This window comes from Leptonychotes weddellii, chromosome 5 (genome assembly GCF_054177405.1).
Source record: "Leptonychotes weddellii isolate Sample4059 chromosome 5, ASM5417740v2, whole genome shotgun sequence".
NCBI lineage: Eukaryota > Metazoa > Chordata > Mammalia > Carnivora > Phocidae > Leptonychotes > Leptonychotes weddellii.
Genome location: NC_138373.1, coordinates 5869618 through 5894407, shown reverse-complemented (window position 1 = coordinate 5894407; position 24790 = coordinate 5869618). Strand labels below are relative to the sequence as shown.

The 24790-nt window shown below is 46.4% G+C and overlaps 1 non-coding gene and 1 pseudogene across 1 annotated transcript; one reads left to right on the top strand and one right to left on the bottom strand.

The window, feature by feature from the left end:
* Positions 1–2711: 2711 nt before the first annotated feature.
* On the top strand, positions 2712–3621 carry LOC102725764 (adenylate kinase isoenzyme 6 pseudogene; annotated as a pseudogene).
* A 6819-nt stretch (positions 3622–10440) lies between these two features.
* TRNAW-CCA (transfer RNA tryptophan (anticodon CCA)) lies at positions 10441–10512 on the bottom strand. Its single transcript has one exon. It is a non-coding gene; the product is annotated as a tRNA-Trp (tRNA).
* Between the last annotated feature and the right edge of the window lie 14278 nt (positions 10513–24790).

The following is a 24790-nucleotide window of genomic DNA, read 5'->3' as shown; positions in this document are numbered from 1 at the left end:
AAAATAACAAAAAATTTAAAGCTCCAGATATTTGCAGTGTCTGATTATTGATTGGTGGTGGTTGGGGGTCTGTTACACAAAGTCTTTTCCTTAGCCTTTCTCATTCTTACAATAAAGCCGCAAATCTGTAAACTGAGTGCTAGTGATTTTGTTGAAAGCATTCTGGCTGATAAAAACCATAGGCACGGTTGCGAAGCCATTGTCCTGAACCACGAGATATAAAGAAAAAACATGATACAGGAATGAGTTCACAAGGAAAAGTTAGATGTGAGAAAGAGGCAAGTACGAATATTGGCTTTGAAGTGGAAAATTGTGCGGACCTGGAGTTTATGAACATTGGTACTAGAAGGGCCGCTCTCCTTGAGCCAAAGAGCGACCGGATGAAAGATACTCCTTTCCTCTGCAGAAACACTCCAGTTCTTCACTTCAGAAACCAGAAGAAATCAATTGTCATTCCAGTCCAGATGACCATAGTCACCTGAATAGTCTTTCCACATCTAATCTTGCCTTTCTTAATCCATGCTATTCAAGACAGCCAAGATGAACGTTGAAAAATTAAATCTGTTTATGTCCCTCTCCTCAGAACCCTTCAGTGACTGCCCTCTGCCCTGGAATAAGACATAAACTCCTTAGCACGGTTTATAAAACCCTGCATAGGGGCACCTGGGTGGCTCGGTTGAGCATCTGGATCTCAGCCCAGGTCTTGATCTCAAGGTCCTGAGTTCAAGCTCAGCATTGGGCTCCAGCCTGGGCATGGAGCCTACTTGAAAAAAAAAAAATTTTTTTTAATTAAAGAAATAAAAGAATAAAATAAAATATACATACTAGCTAAACTGCAAAATTCTAATAAGGATGACGAAATTAACACATCTTTCTGTTGTGTGCTGTGTAGATACCCACAATACTACTACTACTCATAAAGACTTACAAAGATAGTCAATAGACTATGACTGAAGGCACTTCTCAGCTTGAATCTGAAAATCACAGGCAGGGGACACACAATTTACCAGCTGCTCAGAAACCAGGCATGGTTTTTGCTGTATTATGAAAAGCAGACTTTGCTGTTTCCTGTGATTCTAACTTTTTGGAATCAGGGGTTTTTTTTGCATTTTCATATCTCTGGTTTCCAGAAGTGCCTTCCAATTGTTGTTGGCCAGGTGCCTCTAGTGTGTAGTCATCATACCTGTGGCAGGACACAGGCCAGAATGGGTATCAACAGAAGAAAATCCAAGAGACAATAGTGGAGCATATTTAAGAGTTGCCATAATTTCTATTCATGTTTTCTGTTATTACTAAAATGGTAACTTTATTTTTTTAAAAGATTTTATTTATTTATTAGAGAGAGATAGCGAGAGAAGGAACACAAGCAGGGGGAGTGGGAGAGGGAGCCCCATGTGGGGCTCAATCCCAGGACCCTGAGATCATGACCTCAGACGCTCAACGACTGAGCCACCCAGGCACCCCTAAAATGGTAACTTTAAATTTCTCAGTAGTTGAGGTCTTAATTTTTCTGTATATAAGTTGACATATTATTATTACAAATTTCATTGATTTATAATCATAAAATAGACCTATACATTTTCCTTCTTTTCACTTATTTGCATTATTAGAACAAGCCAATTATAACTTTAAAATAGTGTTCAGGGCGCCTGGGTGGCTCAGTTGGTTAAGCGACTGCCTTCGGCTCAGGTCATGATCCTGGAGTCCCGGGATCGAGTCCCACATCAGGCTCCCTGCCTGCTTCTCCCTCTGACCCTCCCCCCTCTCATGTGCTCTCTGTCTCTCTCATTCTCTCTGTCTCAAATAAATAAATAAAATCTTTAAAAAAAAATAAGTGTTCAATCTTTTTATGGTAAACTTGACTCGATATTTATTTATTTATTTATTTATTTGTTTATTTATTTATTTATTTTTAAAGATTTTATTTATTTATCTGACAGAGACACAGTGAGAGAGGGAACACAGGCTGGGGGAGTGGGAGAGGGAGAAGCAGGCTCCCCGTGGAGCAGGGAGCCCGATGTGGGGCTCGATCCCAGGACCCTGGGATTATGACTTGAGCCGAAGGCAGACGCTTAACGACTGAGCCACCCAGGCGCCCCTTGACTTGATATTTAGAGTGTAGCATTGTTTATGTTGTTAAAGTAAATTTCAGTGTTTACATATTCTAGATTCAGACTTCTTTTTGGTCATTTTGCTCATAAAATGAATAGATCTTAGGAATGTATTTCTATTTGATAATTTTAAAATATGAGACTACCATATCAACACTCATGAAGAAAAGACCAAAGAAATGTTCAGGGAAAAGTAATATCACTTTAAATATTTTCATTATTAGAAAAGAAAGTGAAAAAATAAAGAAACTGACTAAATATTTTAGACTTTGGGGAAACAAAACAAAAAATTTAAGGAATCTAAGAGGACGAAAATAATGAAAGCACAATCCATTCAAAAATAAACAAGAGCAAATAATACTTGAAATAAGCTAGATAAATTCTGGAAACTGTGTGGGTTGGTTTTTTTTTTTATATTTTATTTATTTATTTGACAGAGAGAGACACAGCAAGAGAGGGAACACAAGCAGGGGGAGTGGGAGAGGGAGAAGCAGGCTTCCCGCGCAGCAGGGAGCCCAATGTGAGGCTCGATCCCAGGACCCTGGATCACGACCTGAGCTGAAGGCAGCCGCTTAATTGACTGAGCCACCCAGGAACCCCTGGAAATTGTGTTTTAAAAAGCAGTTAGTGACACCCGGAGCCAGTTTGGTGAGGACCATGTTGCTTCCAAACATCCTGCTCACTGGTACACCAGGGGTTGGAAAAACCACGCTAGGCAAAGAATTTGCATCAAGATCAGGACTGAAATACATTAATGTGGGTGATATAGCTCAAGAAGGGCAGTTATATGATGGCTATGATGAAGAGTATGAATGCCCCATTTTAGATGAAGACAGAGTAGTTGATGAATTAGAAAACCAAATGAGCGAAGGTGGAGTTATTGTTGATTACCATGGTTGTGATTTCTTCCCTGAACGCTGGTTTTATATAGTTTTTGTGCTGCAAGCAGATAACAGTGTATTGTACAAAAGACTTGAAACAAGGGGTTATAATGAAAAGAAACTAAAAGACAATATTCAGTGTGAAATTTTTCAAGTTCTTTATGAAGAAGCATTAGCACCCTACAAGGAAGAAGTAGTACCTCAACTGCCCAGCAGTAAATCAGAAGATCTAGAGGAGAATATCAATCAGATATTGAAGTGGATTGAGCAGTGGATCAAGGATCATAGCTCCTGACTTACAAGACTGGCCACTTTACAACCACTCTTGTTATATCCCTGCCATAATGAATAAATTGTCCAGTTATCAGTAAAACTTTCTTATTAAGATTGTGCTGCAGGACTAGTAGATGGATAATCTAAAGGTTTATGTTTGGGCTTTTTTTCTCCACGAGAAAGCAAAACATTCTCAAGTATAGTATATATAATATCATTAAGGATTTAGAGTAAAAACTGTCATCTTAAATGCTTCAACTGCTGAAGAATAAATAAATCTGACCAAATGGGTGGCTATCTTCTAAGCTGGTTACAAGAAAATGAAGATGATCCCTTAAAATAAAACTTAAGACTAAGGATAAAGGGGCGCCTAGGTGGCTCAGTTGGTTAGGCAGCTGCCTTCGGCTCAGGTTATGATCCCAGGGTCCTAGGATTGAGGCCCGCATCAGGCTCCCTGCTCAGCGGAGAGCCTGCTTCTCCCTCTCCCTCTGCCTGCCTCTTTGCCTACTTGTGCTCTCTCTCTCTCTGTCAAATAAATAAATAAAATCTTAAAAAAAAAAAAAAGACTAAGGATAAAAAAAGCAGTTAATAAGTGAAATTATATATGGGAAAACATGAACTATGTGGAAAAATTAAAATATCACTGAAGACACCATACCCAGTGATAGTCAATAAATCAGAAATTTAAAATGAAATGGTAAAAATAAGGTAATGAGAAACAGGCAATCAGGGTTTAAGCTGGACTTCCATCCTGGAGCTGTCTGGTCTATTTCTAATTCACCCAGTTATGCTCCAGCCCCTCAGTGCTCCTAGTGGAAGCATGTGGTGTTCATCAGGGCTCCTCCTCCAGGTGGGCCTTGGACTCTGATTGTTGTCCCCCCACCCAGAGAGCTTGCATCTTTTCAGTGTTTTCAACCTCTTAACTACCACGTTTGCTTTTGTAATCAGCAATTATCTTAGTGAGAAGGGTGGACTCAAATGTAGAGCTCACCTCTTTTGCCTCGTCTTGATCTGGTCTCTGCAAATTTTCATTGCCTGGGTAGCTCCATCTGTTTGTTTTACTTTATTTAGCTTCTCTAGTTGTTCTTCATGGGAGGGCTGGTCCAAACTCCTAGTCGAGCATAAGAAGAACTCAATTTAGTCATCTTTGAAGATAAACAGATCTTCCAGGGCCTACTCTTTATACAAAATACTTGCTTTGATGGATTCTCTTTGACTCATCTTGTTTATCTGAGCACTATTTACATGGTGACAGAATTCTCCCCTTAATGAGAGCTGAGGTCGTCATATTTGTTCTTATTAACTGTTGAGTCTTTTAGCTACCTGAGCAGGTTGGGAATGATGTATGGCCTTGAGCATGAAGAAGTCTTTCTCTGCTGCTTTACAACCTCTAATTTTGTTGAACCTCCAAACCCTTGGATCAGCTTTGTTGAATCAAGTTCATATACTGTACCCTAGGAGCTGAATTTGAGCCTGACATTCTTCTCCCATGTGAGGTTTGAGTTGGTGATTTTTGTCAGCAGTTCTCCTGTTTACTTTTTTTATATATATATACATTCAAACTTTCCCCAGATGATCATTTTCTTCCTCCAGTTGGGTCCCAACCAAGGTCATGATTTCTGTGACATTTTTTTTTTTTTTACCATACCTCTTCTGCCTTCTCAGTAAAGTGGTATTAGTCTTTCAGAGACAGGTGTGCGATAATGGTTAAGCCCTCAGTTGTTAAGTCTGATCCATGGTTTAAATTCCAGTTCCAAAACTTATTGGTGTGTGCCCCTGGATGAGTGATTTAGCCTTTCTGAGTTACAGTTTTATCTGTGAAATGGACATAATAATTGTACCTACCTTATGGATTATCGTGAAGACTAAATAGAACAAGAAGCATTTAGGGGTGCCTGGCTGGCTCAGTCTGTATAGCATGTGACTCTTATCTTGGAGTCGTGAGTTCAAGCCTCACGTTGGCCCAGTCATGAGTTCAAGCCCCACATTGGCCCTAGAGATTACTTTTTAAAAAAGCATTTATTTATTTATTTTTAAAGATTTTATTTATTTATTTGACAGAGAGAGACACAGCGAAAGAGGGAATACAAGCAGGGGTAATGGGAGAGGGAGAAGCAGGCCTCCCGCGGAGCAGGGAGCCCGATGCGGGGCTCGATCCCAGGACCCTGGGATCATGACCAGAGCCGAAGGCAGATGCTTAACGACTGAGCCACCCAGGCGCCCCTAAAAAAGCATTTAATAAATATTGACTGTTATTAGTTGTTATTATATTGGGAGGATCAAGTGCTTCCATTTTATTCTCCTGTTGTACAAACCCCTTAACGTCTTTTTCTCCAAATGCCAATGCTTTAGAATTTCCTTAGAAGAACACATCATGTCTGTATATTCTTGCAAAAAAAAAAAAAAAAAGTATAACCTAAGTCTTATCATGAAGAAACAATCAGATCAATCCAACTGAGGATTATTCTAAAATCAATGGGCCTCTGTTCTTCAAAAACATCAATGTCAGGGGGCACGTGGGTGGCTCATTCAGTTAAGTGTGTGACTCTTGATTTCGGCTCAGGTTATGATCTCAAGGTCATGGGATCGAGCCCCATATCAGGCTCCATGTTCAGCGTGGAGTCTGCTTGTCCCTCTTCCTCTGCTCCTCCCCCGCTCATGTTCTCTCTCTCTCAAATAAATAAATAAAATATTAAAACAAAAACAAAAACAGATCAATGTCAGGAACACAAAGGCAGGCTGAGAAACGTACCAGGTCAAAGGAAATTAAAAACACATGACAATTAAATGTTATGCATAATCTTGGATTGGATGATGAATTTAAAAAATTTTGTATAAAATACATTACTGGGACAATTTGTAAAATCTAAGTATGTTGTATATATTAGATATTCTTATTGTATTAATGTTAAATTTGCAAGATTTGGTAATTTTACAGTGGTTATATAAGAGAATGCCTCTGTTCTTTAGCATAATACATGCTAAAATTTAGTGTGATGCATGTGAAAATATTTCGAAGTTATGGGTCATGATGTTGCAACTTACTCTCAAATGATCTAGAAAAATGATAATAATAGCACAAACAATATGTATACATGTGTTTGGATTTATATACCTATATAAAAAATGTGACAGAATGTTTAAAAAACAGTAAATCTAGGTGGGGAGAATATGAGAATTCATATACTATTCTTGCAACTTTTCTCTAGGCTTGAATTACATTTATTTATTTACTTATTTTGGCTTGAATTACATTTAAAAAGTTGGAAATTCTGGCATGCTTATATTCCTATAATTATAGAGTGAAATAAAACTTCTATACTTGAGATTACCAAGAATTTCTATTAACTTCTGTGAATGGGCCATCTTATTTCTTTGCACGCCTCACAATATATGCTTGAAAATGAACATTCTGAGGGGCACCTGGGTGGCTCAGTCGGTTGGGCATCTGACCCTTGATTTCGGCTCAGGTCATAATCTCAGGGTCATGATCACAAGGCCATGAGATCAAGCCCTGTGTCAGGCTCCATGCTCAGTGGGGAGTCTGCTTGAGATTCTCTCTTTCCCTCTGGCCCTCCCCAACCCTGCTCTCTCTTAAAATAAATAAATAAATCTTTAAGAAAAAAAGAAAATGAATATGATCTCACTGATATGAGGAATTCTTAATCCCAGGAACAAACTTAGAGTTGCTGGAGTGGTGGGGGGTGGGAGGTTTGGGGTGACTGGGTGATAGACATTGGGGAGGGTATGTGCTATGGTGAGCGCTGTGAATTGTGTAAGACTGATGAATCACAGATTTCCTCTAAACCAGTTCTACAGACATTTAAAAGAAATACATTGGGCTCTTCACTGGGGTAGCCAAGTTTTGCAAACTTTTTCTTTCTTGCTTGAAGTTCCTTCCTCCTCTCCTTCTTTCCTTCCATAAAGCTGTTTTTAAAATACACATTAAGGGCGCCTGGCTGGCTCAGCGGGTAGAGCTCATGACCCTTCATGTCAGGGTTGTTAGTTCAAGCCCCACCTTGTGGATAGAGCTTACGTAAAATAAATAAATTAAATTAAAAAAAAATTAAGTTTATAGGTAATACCTGCCAGTATAGTATTACTGAGGAAATTCTTTTACAAAAAGAATTTTACAAAAGCAAGACGTTTAAGGATAGACAGACATAGAAAAATACCAGGGAAAGTTGCAAATCATCACAACAGCCTTGATTTTCCCTGAGATGTTTGATTATGGGCAATTTTGTTTTCTCATCAAAATTCCCTGTATTTGGCAAATTTTCTTTTACAAAACATATTTTAGGGGCACCTGGCTGGCTTAGTCAGTAGAGCATGGGACTCCTGATCTCAGAGTCACGAGTTCAAGCCCAGCATTGGGCGTGGAGCCTACTTAAAAAATCAATAAATAATATATTTTACTCTTTAAGAGAAAAAAGTAGCAATTGTCCTTTTTTTAAAAATAGAGCAAACAAACCACAACGTCATGCTCATAAGTGTAATTCAAGGACTCTCTTGTGTTAAGGGCTGGAAGGAAGAGACTCCCGATCCCCACCATGTGACCTCCTCATCGCTGTGTCCCTTTGTGTTGTGCCTGTCACCTGTCCAAATCTCTTCAGATATTCGAAGAAGCTGGTACCTCCCTGAAAGGCCGGTCTGTTTTGTTCTCTGGCCTGTCCCAAGCCCCTAGGACAGTGCTTGCATATCCTGGAACATCGTGTGTGTGTGTTACGTTATTATAATTGTGCAAATGTTCGGATAAGTGGTGTCAGAGTCACTGTGAAGAGAAAACCTTCAGAAGTGAAGCAACCTGTCCAGAATCCGGACTTCCACAGCAGCACGCAAGGGGGGCAGGTGAGGGCCAGGCACATGAACTTAGGGAAAGGAGAGGTGGTCAAGCTTGCCCAGTCGGTCTCTGGGAGGATGACTTGGGGAGTCAGTCCTCAGGTCCCTTCCAAGAATGTGAACATAGGGAGGGAGAGACACGACAGGTCGGGTCCCCAGGCCACGTTTGTATCCTCCAGGTAGGACCCCGGCTCCTGCTAAGATCCCGGGAGGTTCCCAAACACGCTCCTGGGAGGAAGACTGACCTTCACCAGCGTTTCCTTCTGTCTGCTCCCCCCCAGCATTCCCTGGGTGGGTAGAGTTTCCCCTGGCGCTGGCCAGTTCTGAGGACACTCCTGTATCAAAGGAACTCTCCCCCACCCACCTCACATTTCTTCTGAGTAAAATTTGTTCTTGTAGCTGCTGGAACCTGAAGTCCTGCAGAAGAGGCGGGACCAGCATCACTGTGGGGAAGGGCTGGTGCCTCAAAACTTCCTGGGGTGCGGGGGGGGGGAGAAGGATGTTTCTGAATGGTGAAGGCAAGTATTCCCTGAGGCACCCTCCCCTCCTGTTTACTGACTTTTCACCTTACTTGGTACATCTCCTAATCAAAGGACCAGAAGCCCAGAGAATTCCCAAACCCAGAGAATTCCAAACCGTCTGGATGCCTGGATCGCAAACATTGAACTGTGCAACTGAGAAGTGAGGAAATGACCCTATGTTAATTACACAAAAGGGATCTGGTGCTTGTGACCATGTCCCCACAGTAACACATCTGACTGGTGCAGAAGGTTGCACGTTCACATCACTTTGGCTTCAAAGCAAGTGCTATGCTGTCGATTCCAAGATTTCATCAATCATTCAGATCTTTAAAAAGCACGCCTGCAGGGGCGCCTGGCTGGCTGGGTGGATAGGGCTCGGGACTCTTGATCTCTGGATCCTGAGATCGAGCCCCACGTTGGGTGTAGAGATTGCTCTTTTAAAAAAGAAAAATACATCTGTAAAAGATGCTTGTTTTGTTTGTTTGTTTTTTTAAGCTCAGCAAAGGACAGACTTTTAAACTGAAGGGAGAGTGAGGCTGGTGCAATGAAAACTTAATCCTGGTAAGTCCATCACGATCTCCATTTCTGCTCTCCTGTGTTTCTCCTCCATCTCAGGTCAGGGCAAGTGGTTTGTGTCTGAAACTCCATTGTTTCAAATCCCTATTAGAGGGATGCATTTATTTTTTTTCTTTCTTTCTTTCTTTCTTTTTTTTTTTTTTAAGATTTTATTTATTTATTTGACAGAGAGAGCAAGAGAGCACAAGCTGGGGGAACAGTAGGAGGGTGAGGGAGAAGCAGGCTCCCTGCAGGGGATGTGGGACTCCATCCCAGGACCCTGGGATCATGACCTGAGCCGAAGGCAGACTCTTAACCATCTGAGCCACCCAGGCGCCCCTGGAGGGATGCATTTAAATGAATCCTAAATTGGAACACGTGGCTGGCTCAGTCCCTGCACATGCGACTCTTGATCTCAGGGTCGTGAGTTCAAGCCCCATGTTGGGGAGGGAGAATACTTAAAAACAAACAAACAAAAACAAAACAAAAAAACACACCTAAATTAAAAGGTGGTAAATTTTAGGGTAATTTCTGCTTTCAGAAAGTTCAAGAACTGCATCCTCGGCATAATAAATTTTGAATCAAGCTCACAGTATTTTCTCTTTAACCACAATGTTCAGGGGCCTTTTTTTTTTTTTTTTTAAGATTTTATTTATTTTAGAGAGAGAGACAGTAGGAGCAGGAGGGGCAGGGAGAGAATGACCCCACACTGAGCTTGGAGCCGCACGTGGGACTCGATCCCAGAACCCTGAGATCATGACCTGAGCTGAAACCGACTGCGCCACCCAGGCGCCCCTGTTCAGGGGCTTCTGACAGGAAGCTCAAACCATGAAAATTCCGGGGGTGGGGATTGGGGATTATTGGGAAACCGACGTCTTCATCAAGGTCACACAAATATCGACCAGGGGCATTGTGCCATGCCCGGCTAGCGACCCAATTAAAAAAAAACAAGCTACTTTTCACACCAGAGTGACTTCATTAGCAAAGTCTCCTCGTGTCCTCTTTTAATGTCCTCTCGGAAGCATAATCCTGCTAAGGATAGGAACAGAACGACCTCCATGTCGGCTCCTGGGGTTTTTTTTCCCCCTTCCAGGTCATCCACACCCTTCAGCTTATGTGCCTGTCCGTTGCTGAGTTGTTCACAAGAAGTCCCTTTGGACTAAAGAAAAGGTAAGAGAAAGCCCAAGGCTGGGAGGTAGCAGACAGACGCTTAGGTTGTTTCGTTTGATTCGGGCGACTAAAGAGAAAAAGCCACAGCCGTGACCCCGACGTGATTCGAACACGCAACCTTCTGATCTGGAGTCAGACGCGCTACCGTTGCGCCACGAGGTCCTGGAGGCTGTCCCGTTTTTTGTTGTTTAGAACGGCGTCCGTTGCAGCAGGTGTCAGGTGCAGCGTTTAGTATTTTTTTTTTTTTTACACCGCCCATATTTTGACTTGGAATTGACTCTGAGCTCTTTGTCCCTTCTAAAACGGGGCTATTCAAAGCAAAATATAAATATGAATGAAGCAAGCAAGCGAGGAGCTCAGGGCTCCGAGGGTACTCGCGCTCGGGATTCGGGAAACCCACCTCCCCAGGGCTTTTAAGGAGCGAGGTCTGGGAAGCGTCTGGAAAATGTCAGTCGCAGCTCCCAGGGAAGGCAGGAGTGGGGGCGTCTGGGATCCGGGTTCTCTTCGGTCCAAGCCCTTCAGCACGCGGAGCAACGTGAGGATTTGCACCCCATTCACGCCTACGGGGGAAGACTATTTCCACTTCCCAAAAGCAGCACTTAGTTTCTTTTTTACTTTTTGCTTTAAAAAAAATAGCACATTCATTGTAGAAACCTCATCAGATACGAAAGCAAACAAAAACAAAACTACAGTAAGTAGTGTTGAGCACCTGCAGACACCAGGCTCTGTACATCTTGCCACCTGATGTGATCTTTCGTTAAAAGAACAATGGGTCGGGGAGGGGAGAGTAATGCTTTGTGGTTGGGATGTGGAGCAGACCATGGATAATAGGATTTCGGTAGCAGCGCTCTGTTCACTGATGGCGCTTAATGAATGGAGAGGACCTGGCATCAGGGAGATTCTGGATGTAGGAGCCATGTGACAGCCAAGTGTCCCCAACTTGGGCATCATACATACAGGCTTCCTGGGTGAAATACCAAGACTGATCTCGCCACATCCTTGCTGGTGTAACGGGAAACCTTCCACTTCTGACTTTTAGGACATGCGGAACACAATGATGATTTTGAGTTGGGAACAACGAACAGATAATTTCCTCATTCCTGAATCCCAGGCATACCCAGTCAAGACTAGCACTGTTGGGGATGCTTTAGATTGAAGATTTGAGGTTCAATACTGCCTTTCTCGTGCCATTCATGAAAGAGCACCCACAGTAAAGCTTCCGCTGAAGATGCTGCAGTGAATTTGCTGCAGGGACAGAAGAACCACCCTTCACTCTGCCGGCATTTCTCAGAGCTTGAACTGAGCCACTAACAGTTGCATCAAGAAGAAAGAACCTTTTTATTGTTTCAATAATGTATTTTATTTTTCAAATACAGCAAGTGATACTAGTTTTAAATTGCGGATATAGAGTTATGGGATGTAAATATCTATAGATCTATGTCCTTTAAATGGGAGTTGATTTTAAAGTAACAGAACAGTAGGGCCGCCTGGCTGGCTCAGTGGGTAGAGCGTGCGACTCTTGATCTCAAGATTGTTAAGTTCGAACCCCACTTTGGGTGCAGAGAGTACTTAAAAATAAAATCGTTTAAAAAAATTAAAGTAACAGAACAGTAAAGTGAGCACCTCCAAGACACAGACCTGGAGATCATTTCTATATCTAAAATGAAGGATTCTCCCAAAGCTCCAACCTGAGTGTATGGATGTCTGTTTCTCCCAGGGAGACCCCAAACACCGAATGCCCTCCTAGGAAGGGATCAACTGGTGGGCGTGAAGCTGCCAACGACCTTGACAGCTCACCTTGACAGCTCTTTGTGGCCTCAGACAATTCAGGGTTATCAGTTGCAGAGATGCATTACTCTTCCTTTCATTCCCCCATAGTCTTACATTAAAAGAAGAGGGAAAAGGGTAAATATGTTAAAACAAAAAATTCTCTTTGGGCGCCTGGGTGGCTCAGTTGGTTAAGCGACTGCCTTCGGCTCAGGTCATGATCCTGGAGTCCCGGGATCGAGTCCCGCATCGGGCTCCCTGCTCGGCAGGGAGTCTGCTTCTCCCTCTGACCCTCCCCCCTCTCTTGTGCTTGCTCTCTCTCATTCTCTCTCTCTCAAATAAATAAATAAAAAAATCTTAAAAAAAATTCTCTTTTACTCAACAATCACAATGGAAAACTGCTACCATTGGTTTCTCAAAAACTGCATTTTTATTCAAACAAAACCACAGTACTTCCCTGGGCATGTCCTGGGGAGGCTGGGCTCTGCCATTCACCAAGCAGCTTGGTGCCTGCACCTATGGGTAAGTTTTCAGGAGGCTTTTTAGGACAGAAATGAAGCAACTTGGATATCGCTCAGATTTAAAATGTACACTCTGCCCTATAAGGTCGTTGAAGTAGGGACCTCCAGACACATAACCCAACCCTTGCTGCCCGCCCCCACCCCCCCAAGAACTTAGATTTGACCTCGATGCTCACATGGCAGGATCAGACATCTTGCCTGGTGTCTGATTTTATGGAGAAAGTATCCAGTCTTTCACTTTCATGTGTGATGTGGCTGTAGGTTTTTCATAGTTTACACGAGAAACTACATATGCAGTGTCTATGGATCCTGAAGACTTTGGGATCAGTTTTCAGGAATTTTCTGGGAATTTAATACATCCTTACTTTAAAAAGCAAGGTGTGATTCCTCCAGGGGCTTCTGCCTGATGCTTCCCATAGAGCCAAGAGTGACGGCCAATGGGAACCAGCTGAAACTCAGTAGAGCTCCATGATCCACTCACTGTAAGACCCTCTCCCCAACTGAAGGAGATTCCGATCATTAAGGTGAACTTTGTTCTCCCTAATGTAGGAACAAGACAGGGGGTGCTGCTTTCACCCCTCACATGCCTAATCACTGCTTAACATCGCCCATGATGGACCCCCAGAGAGTCGCACAGAACACTGACCCCATTCAACCTGGATCACTGATCCTGGATGTGACCTCACATCACAGATTGCATTGATCCCCAGTCCCCAACCATATCAGACACCACCCCAAAACCCTCATAACTCCACCTCTCATCCCCCAATTAATCTCAGCAGAAGGCCTCAAGCAGTCTCTTACACCAACCCAGTCACTGATGCCTGCAGGCCCAATCTTCAGACCCTAAATTCCTGTTGCTCTCACTGGCCAGGATCCAAGATTCTCCCATCTGCCTACTCCCAGCATATCCTGCAGGTCAGAATCCACTGCTCCTTCCTCCTTCCCTCAAGACTCTCTAAGACCCCTTTGAGCCTTTACTGGACTCAGGGGTGAGTCAGAGGTGAGGAGTGTTGAACAAGATTGATGATCACAGCAACAGGCACCTTAGTAGTAAATGTTCCCCCAAATGAACTGAGTGAAAGAGCTTCTCGGAAAGAGGAGCTTCATTTATCTGTAAAACTGTGATTCTAAGATCTTCTGTAAAGGTGTTTTAAGAATTAAAGAAGATAATGTGATGTACAGCGTGGTGACTATTGTTACTAATACTGTATTGTATTTGTGAAAGATGCTGAGAGAGCAGATCCTAAAAGTTCTCATCACAAGAAAAAAATTGTGTGTGTGTGGTGATGGATGTTAACTAGATTTATTGTGGCGATCATTTTGTGACATATTGTATATCAAATCATTTTGTTGTACACCTAAAACTGATATAATACTATATGTCAAATATATTTCAATAACAAAGAAGATAATTGTAATACATAACATTTAAGTGGAATGCTTGCTACGAGCCTCTTGCCCATTCTAAGTATGTTATGTTATTAATCTTCTTACATCCTCTCTGTGGTAGACATTGTTATTACGAATCCCACTTTTCTGGAGAGGAAACAGAGAGACAGAGGCAAATTGCCCAAATCGATTCATCTACGAAGCGACAGCCCCGGGAAGAACCTTCCCAGTTTTTCCTTTATTGCCCAGTTAGGCAGGGTCTTTTTTTTCTTTTTAAGTTTTTTTTTTTTTTTTAAGATTTTACTTATTTATTTGAAAGAGAGACAAAGACAGCGAGAGAGAGCAGGAGCGGGGAGGAGAGGGAGAAGCAGGCTCCCCACTGAGCAGGGAGCCCGATGTGGGGCTCGATCCCAGGACACTGGGATCATGACCTGAGCCGAAGGCAGATGCTTGGCAACTAAACCACCCAGGTGCCCCTAGGCAGGGTCTTGAGTGAACAAGGTCCCCCCACAACTTGGATGGGTTCCGTTATCCTGGGTTACTCTTGGAGGTGAAAGCTTCAGACCCCTCCCTTACGTCGATGGGGATTATCTCTAAGAGGACGCCTTGTCTTAGGGCAGAGGTGTTTGTACAAAGAGTGCACAGAACAGGTGATTCGCTCTTTTTTTCCTGCCCATGTATTACTTCTGATTGACCTATAACATTGAATTAGTTTAAGATATACAATATAATGATTTGATATATGTATATATCGTGGAAAGATGGTCCACCCTTTTATAGATACACATTTTCATCAATTCCCCACACAGCTGCTCAGTGCCAACTCCGCCGATGATCTGTGATAAGCTATGAAGTGTAACTGTCAGGAACAATCCTGAGACTTCCCACGTTGAAAAGCACAGAGCTTTGAGATAAAAATGCAGTTCTTACCTCATGGCTAGTTTTCCTTCACGGTCGCTCGGTTCTGAAAATGTATTAATAATGTCTGCACGGGAACGCACTTGCAGCTGGTCCTGTCGTGGGGAGTACAAGTATCTCGGGAATAAGCTGCACCCCCCCCCCCGCCCGCCCATACACACCCCGTTCATTAACTGAAACCTTGGCGTTTGTATGTATAAAATCCTAGCTTCTGGCCCTAACCCCTCCACCGAGGGAGTGGTCATCACGGCGCTCCCCTCCGGCCTCTCTCTGGGGCCTTCTAGGAGGGGTGCACGCTGGGCTCGGGCGACGCCTGCGTCCCCCACGCGTGCTAGGGGGCGGGCATGGAGGAAGGGAAGAGGAGGAGGGGACGCAGGGGCCACCGGCCGCTCCTTTCCTTCCGCTGGTGAGCCCCGTGGGCAGCGCTCTCCAGCCCTTGCGTTCCCATTCACGCGAGGCAGCAGCTACAGAGCCTCCCCAGAAGACGAGCGCTGCTCGCCCCTAGGCTCTCCCGTCCAAGCTGCGACCTCGGATCAGACGCTCGGACCTGACGCGGCACCCGTTGAGTTCAAACCAATCAGCTCCGTGCAAGAGACGAGGACTCCCCTGGCAAATTTAGCGGGAGAGGTGGGAGGAAGCCACGCCGCGCCCTGCGTTGGGTCGGGAAGCTCTGTCCGGTCCCTGCGCCACTGGTGGGGGCTCAGATCCCACCAAGGAAGGCCCATCCCCGGAGGCTGGGAGTTATAGACCTAGGTGCAAGGGCAGGGTCTCCCTCGACTCCGATTGCTTGGGACCAGCAGCCTAAAACTAGAGGTAAGCTCCGTCTAAGGCTCAGTTATACCCCCAGACACCGTCCATGGTCAACAAGCGCCCTAAGGAAAAATTGTAATGAACTTTGAAGAGAGTTCAAGGACGCGTGAAACCATTTCGATGCAGAAGAGGAAGGGATCCAGGCAATTCGCCTGGAGGACTCAACCCAGCGTTCCTCCTCGCGCCCCTAAGTGTGCCGGCTCGGGTTGCCAGGGGTGGAGGGAGCCTGGGGGGAGCCGAGCGCTGAGCGGGAAGCGGCTGCGGGTGGGGCCAGCACCTGGCTGGGGGCGCGCTCCCACCTGAGGACTGCAGGGATCTGCTCCCGGGAGGCTGGGATGGGGGGGGGGGCGCGCAAAGGAGGGAAGGGTGGAGGAGAACTTAGGTGCCCCCCTCAGCCTGGGGGAGACTGTTACAGCCTTGAGCTTGGGTGTTCGCCACATCCGGATGACTGTCGTCGGGGAGCTCTCTTCCCACTTTGCGCATCAACTCCCCTTCTCAACCCAGACGCTGGCGCCCAGAAGTCTAGGAGGTGGAGCAGCCCCTCCCAAGGCGCAGCCGCTTACCTATCTCCCTTTCCCCCGATGCAGGGCGGAGAGGGGAGCAGACTGTCACCGTTGGCCCAAATCACCCCTGTTAAGGATGGCAAGTAGGTTCTGCTGCGAAGAGAGCAAGCGCACAAGGCCAACAGTTGCCTCTGCACCTGGCTGGTCTTGAAATCTTTTTTATTTATCTGTTTGTGTGTTTGTAATCTCTACACCGAAGTGGGGCTGGAACTCACGATCCCCGAGATCAAGGGTCTCATGCTCCTCTGAGCTGGCCAGGCGCCCCTGGTCTTGGAATCTTGAAGGGTGCATTAGGAGGGGCCGCCAAGGAGCAAGAAAGGTGAAGGCCAGTGCACCGGCAGGCGGAGGCAGGATCCCGAGGCCCCTCCAGTTTCCCCCTGGCACAGTGCTGCCCCCCATCGCCTTCTGGGCGGGGAAGGCGGATAAGGAGCGCGGGGGTTAGGACTGGAAAGAGGGAGAAGGGGGGAGAACTCGGATGGAGATCGAGAGAGTCCTGGAGTGCGAATCGGCTGTCTAGCCTCGATATTCCGGCCAAGGATGACTTCTCTGTGGGAGTCAGGTGGGGATGGGGACTAACACCAAGTCCCATTGTGACCCGCCCCGAGCCTCAGCTGATGACTGGGGCGTTGGGGGAGGATGGACGATGACGTGGGGTGGGGATAAAAGCCCAGGTCACCAGAGCCTGTACTGGACACATTCTTGCTGCCCAGGGGAGGCTCTCCAGCTTCTATCCTGCTGGTCCCTCTTTTCTGGAGCCCTTTAAAGCTGACTCTACAGAGGTGACCACTCTGGCCCGCTGCTCTTCTTCTGAGTCTCAGGCATAGACTCCCGGTGCCCACTTCTCTCCCCTGTCTACTTCCTCTACCCTTGAGGAGCCAAAGAAAAATCTGGGAAACACCACGCTGAGCCCCATTGGCTTTGGAAGGAAATACCAGCTGGTGGAGTAGTGACAACAGGAAGGGCATCACCAGAATGAAGGACAATATGAGCCAATGACTCCAGTATTATGTGAAATCTCAGAAAACTTGGCTGGAGAGGGAAATTGAAGGGAGGTTATGAAAGTGCTGTCAGCAGTAAAATCTGTTTGCAGAACACCAGAGTGAGAAAGAGCCTCAGAAAGAACAGATGCCAGGTATTTCTCGTAGCACGTTTTTTTGGGAAACGACGCAGACCCCTTCCCAATCCAGAGGAGAATAGAGGGGTCAGGTGGGCAAGAGGCTGGATGGACCTTGAGGAGGCTGAATCATGACAAGTCCTCACTGCATGTGGCACAAACCAGAGAGGAAAATGTAGGTAGAATCTTAGAACAACAACAAAAAAAAATCAGAGCCCTAATGAGCACCATGGTTAGAGGTTCTAGGTCTGCAAGAGGAGGAGAAATAAAAAGAAAGGGAATGCTACATACTCAGGCTCATGCAGCGTCTTTTCTTCTCCATCAGAGCTGATGAATGAACATGCGAGTGCACACTAATGATTTCTTCATAGAGGAGTTGCTAGCGCAAAGGTCATCCCACCTGTGATAGTCACACTTACCCCACCAGGCACACTGAGGAAGCAGTGTGTCCTTCAGGGGGTCCTATCCATGCTCCCTGTGCTCCTTGGCTCCCCCCTGAGCTGTGTAAGGCCTCCCTCCACCCCTCTGGTATCAGAAGTGAAACTAGGATAGGTTTCCTAAAGGAATCTGTAATGACCCATTATTGTGTTCTTGCCTTGAATAAGCTTATTCCCCATTGACTTGGCATCCCAACAGATCCAGCTACTCTGAAACCTCATATCTCTTTGCTTGGGGACCTCCACACAACATCAAAGTAGGAAGGACTTGTTTTTTTCCCCCAGCATTTATTTATGAAAATTTGGAAACATTATGGGAGACAAATAATTTTCCAGATAACACCTGTATCCCCACAACATTAATTCTGTCATTAACATTTAAATGTACTTGCTTTATCACATACCCCCACCCATCAACCCATAACATTATTTGTATCCATTTCATAGAAAATTGCAGACACCAAGTTTTTCCTTAAATAATCCAGAATGCCTATTAACTCGAGTTCAATATTTTTGCAGTATTCATTTTCGTTAAAATCTGCTTACAATGAAATGCACATCCTAAGTGATGAGTTTTGACATCTATGTAACACAAACCTCTATGAAGTTATAGAACATTAGCCTTTGTCCCACAAAATTCTCTTATGTCCCTTCCTTGTCTATCCCCACCTTCACCCGCCCCCCCAAAAAAAGCTGTTCTCATTTTTTTCAATGTGAATGAGTTTTGCCTCATGAACTTCATATGAATTGAGCTTAGTGATCACCAATGCCCAATCGTTAAGCGTCTGTCTTCGGCTCGGGTTGTGATCCCAGGGTCCTGGGATCAAGCCCCGCATCGGGCTCCCTGCTCAGCGGGAAGCCTGCTTCTCCCTCTCCCACTCCCCCTGCTTGTGTTCCCTCTCTCGCTATGTCTCTCTCTGTCAAATAAGTAAAATCTTTAAAAAATATATTAAAAAAAAAGAATGCCCATGTAATGAAGCCTCCATCAAAACCCAAAAGGATGGGGTTCAGGAAACTTCTAGGTTGGTGGACACATGAAGGTGCAAGGACAGTGACATGCTCAGAGACAGCATGGAAGCTCCTCACCTCTTCCCCATACCTTGTCCTGTGCATCTCTTCCATCTGGCTGTTCCTGAGTAATGCCCTTTCATAATAAACCAGTGAGCTAGTAAGTAAAATGTTTCTCTGAATTCTGTGAGCCACTCTTGCAAATGAATTGAACCCAAGCAGGGAGCGGCATTGGAACCTCCTATCTATAGCTGGTGAGTCAGAAGCTATTTGTCTCAAGTGGGGGTAGGGGCAGACTTGTAGGACTGAGCCCTTAGCCTGTGGGATCTGACGCTATCTTCAGGTAGATATGTTAGAATTGAGTTGAATTGGGGATGCCTGGGTGGCTCAGCCGTTAAGCGTCTGCCTTCAGCTCCGGTCATGATCCCAGGGTCCTGGGATCGAGCCCCGCATCGGGCTCCCTGCTCTGAGGGAAGCCTGCTTCTCCCTCTCCCATGCCCCTGCTTGTGTTCCTGCTCTCGCTAACTCTCTCTGTCAAATAAATAAATAAAATCTTAAAAAAAAAAAAGAATTGAGTTGAATTGTAGGACACCCAGCTGATGTCAGAGAAATGCTTGGTGGTGTGGAGGGAAACCTACAAGTTGGAATTGGTGTCAGAATCAGAATTATGTATTGGGAATCTAAGACCAGAGGGGGAAACTTGCCCTTGGCCACACAAGCCCCAGCATATTCAGGAAAGCAGCCGCCATCAGGATCCATGGCCCTGCTGTGTCCTCCTCGTGGCTATGGCTCAGAGGGAGCCAGGCCTATTGGGACTTCCTTATGCCATCTTCTCAAGTTCCCTGTATCCATTTTATATCACAGAGAGTAGCACCCAAGCTCCAGGGGTGGAGAAAGGGGACTGATTTTCCCCTTTCACGGTTGGCTTGGGCTTAGGCTGTGAGCAGGTGTGAGACAGGAACCTGAACAAATTTCTGACTCTCAGGATGAACATGGCACAGCCCTTCATTTTCCCCAAGTGTCAGTGACAGGATTAACTCCATTGTCTGGGACTCACTGTGGGCCCGACACTGTGTGGGAGCAGGAATGGTCCCAGTGAATTAGATGTAATGGTTGAAGTGAACCAACTTCCCCTCCACCCTCTGTTCTCCCCAGTGTAGACTCTTGGAGCCCCCAGAGTCATCCCTTGTGCAGGCTCCAGATGGGATCCTACACACTCCTTCCCCCCGTGTCTAGCTCCAAAGAACGCATTGTGGTCAAGGGACAGGATGCCTGAGAAAGGAGGTCATTTGCACAGTGGCCTCCTGGGGATATTCCTCTGACTTGCTCCATCTCACCAGCTTTTGGACAGAAATGGCTCCTGGAACAAACTCCATGCTGGGTTCCTGCCACAGGGTTATCCCTTGGGCTCCAGAGAGAAAGTGTTGTGTGTGTCTGTGTGTATAAATGATTCTGTGCATGTGTGCATTCCCATCCAGTAGCTTTCATGTATTAAGTGCCTACAGTGTTCCAGGCATTCTGATGGGCCTCTTCATGCAGCATAGCTTTCATAATGACACCAGCTGTCACACCATATTTCTCTGATTAGACCCAGGAAGCCCAGGGCGCCCCTTCCATCTGGCTGCCTCTACCCTACTCCTCACTTACGTGGAGAAGCTGAAGGAAGCTCCCAGGTTAGGGAAGCCCAGAGAAGCCACCTTCAGGCAGGTTGTATTGCTGGGACAACAAAAAAAAGTCTCTCTTGGGTTAAGGGCAATGACAGCAGAGAGCCAAGAGGACTTCACTTCCAACCGGGAGACAAGACAATGATTTTCTTTTTAAGATTTTGTTTATTTATGACAGAGAGAGTGTGGGGTCAGGGGAGGGGAGCAGAGGGAGAGGGACAAGCAGACTCCGTGGGACCCAGGGATCCATGTCGTGGGACTCGATCTCACAACCCTGACATCATGACTTGAGCCGAAATTAAGAGTCAGACATTTAACTGACTGAACCACCCAGACGCCCCAACAAGTCAATGATTTTGAGTGAAAACCTGCAAAGACCAGTCTTGAACTGTTTGCAACTTTCTAGAAAATAGTCACCTGATGAGACTTCACTGGGAGGTGGGTTGCAGGGTCTGGAGAACATGACAATGACACATTTCTTCTGCCCAAAGAGGCATTTCTTAATGTCTCAATTCTACTTTTTTAAATTTTATTTTTGAGTAATCTCTGCACCCAACATGGGGCTCGAACAGTCCTGAAGAGGTTCTCATGCTCCATCAACTGAGCCAGCCAGGTGCCCCTAGTGGGTCTCAATTCTTGAAAATAAAAGCTGCTGTCCTGAAGTGAGTCAATCTCTGTACTGCTCCTCTAAGGCTGGGGTGCTTTGCCAGAAATGATGCCCCCAGTGGGAGGGGCTGACTGGTCAGGGTGGGCACCAGCACAGGATATAGGGCAGAGCTGCTTACCCACGGACCATGGGTGGTGTCAGAATCCAGTGAATGCCCTCAGGTGGTTGCAGATCATGAGCCTGGCAATGCATGGAGAGAGGGCTCATTGTGTTTATCTGATTCCCCCAATCTTTAAGATCCAGAAAAATGAATGCACTTCTATGACAGGTTCCCTGCACCAAGCGTTACCCCCAGCAATTCTGCCCCAGATGTGACCTTGCATACTTACCACCTATTCCAAAATTTCCATCCTCACATGGAAAACCTATGACCAAATGAACCATTGTCTAGGATCACAGTGCAATTCAGGATTTGGGAGTAGACACAAAAGCATGAATGGAAGCTGGGTGACCATCACCTTAATGTTCACAAAATTAAGAAATCTGTCAGCATATAATCTTTCCTACTCTTTTTTAATATATTTTATTTATTTGACCGAGAGAGCACGAGTGGGGGCGCATGGGGGAGTGGCAGGCTGAGGGAGAAGCAGACATCCCGCTGAGCAGGGAGCCTGACATGGGGCTTGATCCCAGGACCCTGAGATCATGACCTGAACCAAAGGCAGACGCTCAACCAACCGAGCCACCCAGGCACCCCTTTCCTACTCTACTTTCACAAAAAAAGCAAGTATGTTTTGCGGTGGTTTCCTTGCTTGTGCTCCCAAGGGAAATGCCAGAAACTGCAGGCATTCCCCATTTTAGGGTCTGGCTGTTGTAATCAAATTGTGTGATATCACTTTAGTGTCTCGAGGGGAAAAAATGAACAATCAGCCAAAGGATTTTTTTCTGTGCCTATAGTGATAAGGGAAATCTGTGTCCTAAGATGGCCCACCGAGCCAGCGAGAGAGTCCCAGCCCCTGCCCCGGGGCTCTTCCGGGCAAGCGCCAGAAAGTGTCAGGTATGCGGAAGTAGAAGTGTATAAATAGCCCCCTTTGTGCTCAGGGCTCAGACTTTTGGAGCTCACTCTGCCTCTGAGCCCGCCAGCATTAAATAAACCTCCTGTCCTCCAGGATCTCCGGGTGCCGCTTGGTTCTTCCGTCGGGTGATCCAGTCCAGGTTCTGTAATATTTGGTTCCCTGACTGGGAAACGCAACCGCGCTGGCCCATTGTTGCCACTGGTTTGGGGGCAACGGGGAGGCGGTGACAGAACGAGGGATCATAACGGAGAAGTCGCGCCCTGCCTGATATTCGGCAGTCTCCCGCTCTGGTCGCCTCGGGTGGCCCCACTCCGCTGTTCTCGCCGGACTTGAGGAGACTTGGCAGGTGAGGACCTGGTCCCGACGTTGGATTCCGGTAAGGTCTGGGGGCCCAGGACCCCGACAGGCCCACCCCCATTGGGGTGGAGGGGAGCCTGATCACCTCCCAGAGACCTCTTAGAGGTCTCACAGGTAGGGATTCCCAGGGAGGGAATGTAATAACTTCTGGAGCGTGAATGTGTGAGTGAATGTGCAGTCCGACGTGGCTTGCTCAAGCGGACTGATTCTGTGACCCCACGGGCGGGCACCCTTAAGGTCCCCAGAAGCCTGCAGAGTCTGAGTGGGCCCCTCTGTGATTCCATGGTGAACGGCATACAGTCTATGGCGGCATTGGAATGGTTTCCGATCGTAAGTCACAACGCTGAGACCGCTACGGCTAAGCCTCACCTAAGCTCCTTCAGGACACGGCCAGATGGGCATCTGATTGGTCTCCTCATCTCAGGAGGCACCCCCCACCTTTGTCGGTCTCTGTGCCACCGCACACAGGGACATCACCATGGGGTCAGGGCAGAGTAAACCTATGGTTCTAGAGACCATGATCAAAGATCTGGCCAAATTGTCTAAGCCCAGTTGTGTGTGAAATGCTTCAGAACACTTGATGGAGACAAAGCGGAGCAACTAAAATTGAGATAATGAGACAGGCCTGGGGGTCTGGAATTTGCAGAGGTCGGAGGACCTGGGAGTCAAGTCGGCCTTCTCTAACAAGGCAAGATCTCCAGCTGTTTAGGTTCTTTAGCTTCACAGAGCACCTTTCCTTGTCATCTCATCTCTGGGTGGTGGGAGGTTGGGGTGAGCATTCCCTCAGGGTTGGGACAGGTCTCAGATAGGGAGAGGCAGGGGACACCGGCTCTTCTGGAGAGGACTGGGGCAAGGAAGTCGGGGGAGGAACCCTACTAAAATGAAAACAGAATAGAAGAGGTCAGATCAAAAGCCTGTAGCTTACTACACTGTTCAAAGGCAGATTCCGGTTGTCTGTCCAGGGTAGGGCTGACACTGGCGATTTAAACAAGATACCCCAGGCGATACAGATCCTGCTGGTCCACTGGCCGCACTCTTAACAGCAAGGCTTAGACACTGTTTCCAAACCTCCTTTATAAGAGTCACCTGGGAGAACCTTGTTAAAAAGGCAACTATTTGGGGGATGGGGTAGCCAGGCGATGGGTACGGAGGGCACGTGTTGTGATGAGCACTGGGTGTAATACTATCCGGCCCATGCAAACCCACTGGATCAAAATGGGTGGGATGGGGGGAATATCCCAGAAGCTGTGTGTTTAAAAAGCAACCCCCGGGGGCACCTAAGTGGCTCAGAAAAAAACTGTCAGACTTGGGATACCAAGCCTCATGGAAGAAGGCACAAATCTGCCAACAACAGGTCCGATACCTTGGTTTCCTCCTCACCCAAGGGAAAAGAGAACTAGGGCCGGAGAGGAAAAGGATCATCATCTCCCTGCCACAGCCCCAGACAAAAAGGGGCCTACGAGAATTCCTGGGGGCTGCAGGATTCTGCCGCATCTGGATCCCTGGGCTCTCGGCAATAGCAAGACCCCTTTATGATCTCTTAGGGGGACCAGATTGAGAACCCCCTGCCTGGACTGAAAAGGAAAAAATAGCACTCGAGTTACTCACCCAGACTGTTGGACCCTAGCAACGGCCAGTTGCTTACCTGTCAAAGAAGCTCAACCCCCTGGCAGTGGGATGGCCACCATGCCTCAGGGCGCTGGCAGCCACAGCCCTACTCATCAAGGAGACAGACAAACTTACCCTGGGGCAAGAACTTAACGTCAAGGTCCCTCATGCAGTTGTGTCCCTCATGAACGCACAGGGACACCGCTTCCTTTCCAGCTCTCGGCTAGCACAATACCAAGGGCTCCTCTGTGGAAACCCACGGGTCACCCTCGAAACAGTAAGGACATTAAATCCAGCAACCCCTCTCCCCACGGAAGAGGGGGAAGCAGACCATGACTGCTCCGAGGTGACTGATGAAGTCTACGTGAGCCGTCCAGATCTGTGGGATCAAACCATAAAGAATCCAGAGCTCACACTGTTCAGCGATGGCAGCAGTTACCTACAAGAGAGTGCCCGGAAAACGGGTTATGCAGTAACCACAACCACTGAAGTCCTAGAAGCTAAGGCATTACCAGCTGGATGGTCAGCTCAACGGGCTGAATTATATGCCTTAGTCCGAGCCCTCACCCTTGGTGAGGGCAAGCGAGTCAACATCTAC